Genomic DNA, 8,389 nt, shown 5'->3' on the forward strand with positions numbered 1-8,389 from the left:
TTAACCAAGGTGATTATATGCATGTATGCAACATGATGACATGAACAAAATGCAAGAAAGGTAAAAGGGACTAAGGTGTTACTCTTGGGATGTTACAAGAAACAACTTAGGGAGCAACTGGATAAAGGGTTTATTCAGCCAAGTTCGTCGTCATGGGGAGCGCCTGTTCTATTTGTAGAGAAGAAAGATAGTACCAAGAGGTTAGTGGTGGATTATCGCTCTCTAAATGAGGTGACGATCAAGAATAAGTATCCGCTGCCCAACATCAATGATCTGTTTGATCAATTGAAGGGAGCAAAGGTGTTTTCCAAAATTGATCTTCGATCGGGTTATTTTCAATTGAAAATCCGTGAGCAAGACATACCAAAGACCGCCTTCACCACTAGGTATGGTTTGTACGAGTATACCGTTATGTCATTCGGACTGACAAATGCCCCTGCATATTTCATGACCATGATGAACAAGGTATTCATGGAGTACTTGGATAAATTCGTTGTGGTATTCATTGATGATATATTGATATACTCAAAGGACGATGAAGAGCATGAGAAGCACTTGCGTTTAATCATGGAGAAACTGAGGGAGCACAAGCTATACGCCAAGTTTAGCAAGTGTGAGTTCTGGTTGAACACGGTGGGATTTCTTGGACACATTGTGTCAGGAGATGGAGTCGCAGTGGATCCAAGCAAGGTAGCGTCTGTGACGGAGTGAGAGTCTCCTAAGAACGTTGGAGATATTCGGAGTTTCCTTGGGCTTGCAGGATACTATCGACGGTTCATCGAGAATTTCTCCAAGATTGCTAAACCAATGACCGAGTTGCTGAAGAAGGATAAGAAGTTTGTTTGGACAGATGTGTGTGAAACTAGTTTTCAAGAGTTGAAACGACGTCTAGTGACTGCTCCGGTCCTATGCTTGCCTGATATTCAGAAGGATTTCCAAGTGTACTGCGACGCTTCTCGTCTAGGACTTGGTAGTGTGTTGATGCAAGATGGAAGGGTAGTGTCTTATGCTTCACGTCAGCTCAAGCATCATGAAAGGAATTACCCTACACATGACTTGGAATTAGCAGCAGTCGTGCATGCGCTCAAGGTGTGGAGGCACTACCTAATGGGGAAACATTGTGATATATTCACTGATCACAAGAGTTTGAAGTATATATTCACCCAGAAGGAGCTGAATATGAGGCAAAGGAGATGGTTAGAATTAATAAAGGACTATGATATGAATTTGCAATACCACCCGGGAAAGGCCAATGTTGTAGCGGATGCATTGAGCCGTAAAGCCTATGTGAATGGACTCACTGCGGGAGAGTTACCATTGGATTTGTGCGAACAATTCAAGGATCACAGATTGGAGATAGTTCCGCAAGGATACTTGGCATCACTGGAATTGGAGCCGACTTTGATGGACAGGATCAAGAAAGCTCAGAATGGAGACAAAGAACTGGAGAAAATAAGGATGATTATGAAAGAAGGCAAAGCAAAAGAATTCCGTGAGGATGAGCAAGGGACACTATGGTTTGGGAAACGAGTATGTGTGCCAACGGATCCCGAACTTAGGAAACTGATCTTCCAAGAGGCTCATGATTCCCCGTACTCTATTCATCCCGGCAACACCAAAATGTATATGGATCTGAAGGAAAGATTTTGGTGGCCTAACATGAAGAGGGAGATCGCTGAGTATATTGCTCTATGCGATGTGTGTAGCAGAGTTAAGGCTGAACATCAGAAGCCAGCAGGATTGCTACAACCCTTACCAATACCGGAATGGAAGTGGGACAAGATTGGCATGGACTTCATTACAGGATTACCAAGGACTAAATCCGGGTATGACTCAATTTGGGTAGTAGTCGATCATTTGACCAAGGTATCTCATTTTATACCCGTGAAGACCACTTATACAAGCGCCAAATTAGCGAAGATCTATATGAACAGAATTGTGTGCTTGCATGGAGTTCCTAAGGGCATTGTGTCTGATAGAGGTACACAATTTACTTCACACTTTTGGCGCCAATTACATGAATCATTGGGAACTAGATTGGAGTTTAGCACAGCCTTTCACCCGCAGACTGATGGACAGACAGAAAGAGTTAATCAGATTCTGGAAGACATGTTGAGAGTGTGTGCCTTGGACCATGGGTCTAGTTGGGACGAGAATTTACCCTACGCAGAGTTCTCATATAATAATAGCTATCAATCTAGCATAGAGATGTCACCATTGTTGTGGGATGGTGTTGGTGAGCGTAGCCTTTTCGGACCCGATTTGATCAAGGATGCCGAGGAGAAAGTTAGACTGATTCGTGACAGACTCAAGGTAGCACAGTCGAGACAAAAGAGCTATGCCGATTCTAAGCGAAGAGATGTGACCTATGAAATCGGGGATAGAGCATACCTCAGAGTTTCGCCACTGCGTGGAGTTAAGAGATTCGGTATAAAGGGGAAATTAGCACCTCGTTTCATCGGACCATACAAGATTCTAGCACGCAAAGGAGAGGTCGCGTATCAGCTGGAATTGCCAGAAGTGTTGTCTGCCGTTCATGATGTTTTTCACGTGTCGCAACTGAAGAAGTGCCACCCCGGGATGGTGGGCACGCCATTGAGAGACACCGTTCCGTTAGATGAGGTACAATTGGAGAGTGACCTGACTTATGAGGAGAAGCCCATCAAGATATTGGACACAGCGGAGAGGATGACTCGTACCAAGACGATCAAGTTCTGCAAGGTACAATGGAGCCACCATACCGAAGAAGAAGCTACATGGGAGCGAGAAGATGATCTTCGAGAAGACCATCCACACCTATTTGCTAGCCAATCCGAATCTCGGGGACGAGATTCATCTTAAGGGGGTTAGTGTTGTAACATCCCAGTTTTTAGATTTGGGTATGGCATCATGCATTCATGCATATTTTCAAAAAATCATTAATCATAAACCAAAAATCAAATGCAAATCACCCAAACTGCTTAATAGAATTATATTTTAAGTATTTACCTTGAACAGGGAAATAGTCTCGGTATGCCCTAAATCGATATTCAAGATTTTACAAAACTATACGTTTTTGTTTCAGTTACTTTAGAATTGTAGAACAAATTCTAGAAGAGAAATACGACCGACCGGCCGACCGGCCGACCCAGCCGTATACACGCGCGTACGCGCCAGGCCCGCTCAGCAAACGTGAGCTGCACCATCGCGTGCGTAGCTCCTTCTTTCCCCGTCTCTTTTCTTTCCTTATTTCTATAATCCTTATCGCTGACCGCTGGGGCCCACACATCACCACCTACCTCCAGGCAGAATCCAGGACGAACACGCGCACGAACAGACTCGGAAAATCCCAGGTTTCTCGCTCGATTCGACTCGGTTTCTTGCCCCCTCGGCCACGAAAAATCCTCTATAAATACTCCACGACCCCGTACTATTTTCCGCTCAAAAAACCCTAACCAATGTAGCTCCAATCCGCCGAATTTCGATCTCGCCGCCGCCGCCGTTTTGGAGCTCGGTATAGGCTCGATTTCGTCGATCTCGACCACCTCTGTCCCTAATTCTTGTCCCAAGCTCTTGCTATTGCAGTACACCGTCGTCCTGACCTTTTTCCCCATCTGTAGAGCACCGGAGTCGCCGGGATTTCTCGCCGGAGTTCCACCAAAGGCCGACGACTCCATCCATACCTCGCCGACGTTCCGGGAAGCGGAAGACGACGACCAGGACACTGACGTGATCGCCAGGAGGAGAGGAACACCGTCGTCTACTTCACCGCCTCGGGAGTTCGCCGGAGCCACCGTCACCATCGACATCTGACCGCCACAGCCGCCCGTCTCCGGCCATCTCTGTCTTCTCCGGTGAGCCTCCCAAATCCAATCTGAGCCGTTCGCCATGCATTAGATCTAACGGTTCGGATAGCTGATCCGCGTGAACAGGTACGGGCGAATTACGTCGCGCCACGTGGCGGACTCTTAGTGTTTACAAATCAGCTTTTCGTTTTTCGAATCTGCTGACCTACTAACTTTGTAAAATTCATAGAAAAATAATTACACGTCCGTTTTCCGTAAATAAGATATCCACGGATTCAGAAAAACATCTAGAATTTTACTATGCAATAAAATTAGAAGTTTACTGTATATTTTATTTCGTGAATTTAAAACACTCCAATAGAGTATTTTTGACATAACTATAGTTTTATAAATTCGATTTAGTTGATCCTTTCTGCATTAGTTTCTAAATTTCGTTAGCTATGCAGGGAACACAATCATGAAATTGTTTAAGTTAATTTCAAAACCAATCTATATAATTCGGATTTAACCCTTAGTACTCTATAGATTGAAATCTAATAATAATCCTTGCATTAAAATATTTTCCCATGCATCATATCTATTCTAATAACCAGTAGACTATACTGATACCCTTTTGGTTTTATCAAATAATCATGCATCATGTTGTTTGCATATGCTATGCTTATTTTGTTATTGATTGCAATATGATTACTACGTGTAGACTGCGAGGAGTGCAACGTCTGCGATTGCAACGAGTGCGTGAACAACTTCAACAACCAAGGCAAGTGGTGTTCATAAAAGTCCTATTGTTTTCCTATGCATTGTAGATTGTTTTATGTAGTTTGCATGTGTAGGAAAATTGTTTTTCCGCTTTGCTTTGATCCTATGTTGTGTCCCCTTGTGTCACTCCTTTATGCATAGCCATCGTTGTAGAATTGCTTAGCTAGCTCAGTAAACGGGGTGGGAATTCATCTTTAAATTTATTGAGTTGTAGCTATATTTTGTTATAATTGAAAACAACTTTAATTAATAAACTACCTAGGCGGATTGGTATTGATTGGGTCATCGAGTGTTCGTCATGGTGGGGATTGCCGCCTAGGGTATAAGAGAAATAGATTGGTGACTTGTTTGAATGCTTACGTGTGTTACCGTATGTCTGTTGATATGGGCTATGACTGAGCTTAGTAGGTTGTGGTAGTTCAAATCCATCGTGGCCAGAGATGTAGAATAGTGTAGGTTGGTACGGCACGTGGGTGGTTTGTTCTACTACTTCTCCAAAAGCTTCGGCTTGGACTTCTTCCAACCTTTACACAAAATGCGTGTACTGGTAAACGTGGGCTGTCTGGGTCATACGGGTAAAGAACACAAACCTCTCGAGAGTGTAAAATCTGAGTACTTAGCCGTGTCCCCGGTTACGGACAGTTTGAGCAATTAGACTTGGAGCTATGACAATTTCTCACTCATCCCTATTTCATAATTACTAAAATTTGTGGTTGAACAATTGGGTAGGAGCACCTGATGTCTATCAGCGTGTCCATGTTCGGATTTTGAAAATAAAATTGTTTTATAAAATGATAGGATAAAACTATCGCTTTATGCAAATTTGCCTTGAACTCTACCTTGCCAAATAAGCACCCTTGCCAATACAATTCCAAAATGTATTGACCACTCGTGGCTGTAACCTTTTATGTTGCAGGTTATTATTCTGAGTGATCGACTAGGTCGCGAGTCTCCACTCAACTCTGTTCGCCTGTGGCGCATTGAAGGATGGAGCCTCATTTTACCGTTATTTGCTTCCGTTGTTTTGATACTCTATTTGAGCTAGCTTTATGCTATGCAAAGTTGTAATAAATGAATATTCTGGATCATTCGTTAATTAATGATGCACTTGTAACTTTGATACCTATGGAAACTGTGTGTGCTGGTGAACCGATCCAGGGATTAGCACTATACACAGAGACACTCAACCTTATCAGGTCGTGTCGCTTCAAACAAACAAGTATGCAAAAAACACAATTTTTTTTGTTTTTACTGTTCGGTTTTGCATGGGTTATTTCATCCCGATGCTATCCAGGTCCTAGACGCCCCAGATACGAATGTCTACGATAGGGTGTTGGTGTCACATTAGAGAAGATACGGTGACGAAATTGATTATAGGCATCATCTAGAAGAGGGAAGTAGTTAAGAGTAACAACATGAATAAGAACAAGCTCCGATTGAGGCCGTTTAGAAAGCATTGAAAATCTCTTTGGGATCTAAGATGAAATTACTTCACTTTCTCACGATCTATATAAATTTTAGTGTACGCACACATCCCCTCACACGTGTTGAAACTCTCGACCCCCAAAACGACTAACCCAAAGTAACAAACATGTATGCAAAAAACACAAGTTTTTTTTTGTTTTTACTGTTCGGTTTTGCATGGGCTATTTCATCCCGATGCTATCCAGGTCCTAGACGCCCCAGATACGGATATCTACGATAGGGTGTTGGTGCCACATTAGAGAAGATACGGTGACGAAATTGATTATAGGCGTCATCTAGAAGAGGGAAGTAGTTAAGAGTAACAACATGAATAAGAACAAGCTCCGATTGAGGCCGTTTAGAAAGCATTGAAAATCTCTTTGGGATCTAAGATGAAATTACTTCACTTTCTCACGATCTATATAAATTTTAGTGTACGCACACATCCCCTCACACGTGTTGAAACTCTCGACCCCAAAATGACTAACCCAAAGTAACAAACAAGTATGCAAAAAAACAAGTTTGTTTTTTGTTTTTCTTGTTCGGTTTTGCATGGGCTATTTCATCCTGATGCTATCCGGGTCCTAGACGCCCGGATACGGATGTCTACGATAGGGTGTTGGTGTCACATTAGAGAAGATACGGTGACGAAATTGATTATAGGCATCATCTAGAAGAGGGAAGTAGTTAAGAGTAACAACATGAATAAGAACAAGCTCCGATTGAGGCCGTTTAGAAAGCATTGGAAATCTCTTTGGGATCTAAGATGAAATTACTTCACTTTCTCACGATCTATATAAATTTTAATGTACGCACACATCCCCTCACACGTGTTGAAACTCTCGACCCCCAAAACGACTAACCCAAAGTAACAAACAAGTATGCAAAAAAAACAAGTTTTTTTTGTTTTTACTGTTCGGTTTTGCATGGGCTATTTAATACCGATGCTATCCAGGTCCTAGACGCCCCAGATACGGATGTCTACGATAGGGTGTTGGTGTCACATTAGAGAAGATACGGTGACGAAAATGATTATAGGCATCATCTAGAAGAGGGAAGTAGTTAAGAGTAACAACATGAATAAGAACAAGCTCCGATTGAGGCCGTTTAGAAAGCATTGAAAATCTCTTTGGGATCTAAGATGAAATTACTTCACTTTCTCACGATCTATATAAATTTTAGTGTACGCACACATCCCCTCACACGTGTTGAAACTCTCGACCCCCAAAATGACTAACCCAAAGTAACAAACAAGTATGCAAAAAAAACAAGTTTTTTTTTTTTTTACTGTTCGGTTTTGCATGGGCTATTTCATCCCGATGCTATCCAGGTCCTAGACGCCCCAGATACGGATGTCTACGATAGGGTGTTGGTGTCACATTAGAGAAGATACGGTGACGAAATTGATTATAGGCATCATCTAGAAGAGGGAAGTAGTTAAGAGTAACAACATGAATAAGAACAAGCTCCGATTGAGGCCGTTTAGAAAGCATTGGAAATCTCTTTGGGATCTAAGATGAAATTACTTCACTTTCTCACGATCTATATAAATTTTAATGTACGCACACATCCCCTCACACGTGTTGAAACTCTCGACCCCCAAAACGACTAACCCAAAGTAACAAACAAGTATGCAAAAAAAACAAGTTTTTTTGTTTTTACTGTTCGGTTTTGCATGGGCTATTTCATCCCGATGCTATCCAGGTCCTAGACGCCCCTGATACGGATGTCTACGATAGGGTGTTGGTGTCACATTAGAGAAGATACGGTGACGAAAATGATTATAGGCATCATCTAGAAGAGGGAAGTAGTTAAGAGTAACAACATGAATAAGAACAAGCTCCGATTGAGGCCGTTTAGAAAGCATTGAAAATCTCTTTGGGATCTAAGATGAAATTACTTCACTTTCTCACGATCTATATAAATTTTAGTATACGCACACATCCCCTCACACGTGTTGAAACTCTCGACCCCCAAAACGACTAACCAAAAGTAACAAACAAGTATGCAAAAAAACAAGTTTTTTTTTGTTTTTACTGTTCGGTTTTGCATGGGCTATTTCATCCCGATGCTATCCAGGTCCTAGACGCCCCTGATACGGATGTCTACGATAGGGTGTTGGTGTCACATTAGAGAAGATACGGTGACGAAAATGATTATAGGCATCATCTAGAAGAGGGAAGTAGTTAAGAGTAACAACATGAATAAGAACAAGCTCCGATTGAGGCCGTTTAGAAAGCATTGAAAATCTCTTTGGGATCTAAGATGAAATTACTTCACTTTCTCACGATCTATATAAATTTTAGTGTATGCACACATCCCCTCACACGTGTTGAAACTCTCGACCCCCAAAACGACTAACCCAATGTAACAAACAAGTA

The 8,389-nt window shown here is 42.1% G+C and overlaps 1 long non-coding RNA gene across 1 annotated transcript; it reads left to right on the forward strand.

The window, feature by feature from the left end:
* Nucleotides 1-3,216: 3,216 nt before the first annotated feature.
* On the forward strand, nucleotides 3,217-5,670 carry LOC127320820 (uncharacterized). Its single transcript, XR_007863562.2, has 4 exons — nucleotides 3,217-3,493; nucleotides 3,600-3,833; nucleotides 4,486-4,545; nucleotides 5,461-5,670. It is a non-coding gene; the product is annotated as an uncharacterized lncRNA (long non-coding RNA).
* The last annotated feature ends 2,719 nt before the right edge of the window (nucleotides 5,671-8,389 follow it).

The sequence above is a fragment of the Lolium perenne genome, unplaced genomic scaffold, assembly GCF_019359855.2.
Source record: "Lolium perenne isolate Kyuss_39 unplaced genomic scaffold, Kyuss_2.0 unplaced17, whole genome shotgun sequence".
NCBI classification, from domain to species: Eukaryota; Viridiplantae; Streptophyta; class Magnoliopsida; order Poales; family Poaceae; genus Lolium; species Lolium perenne.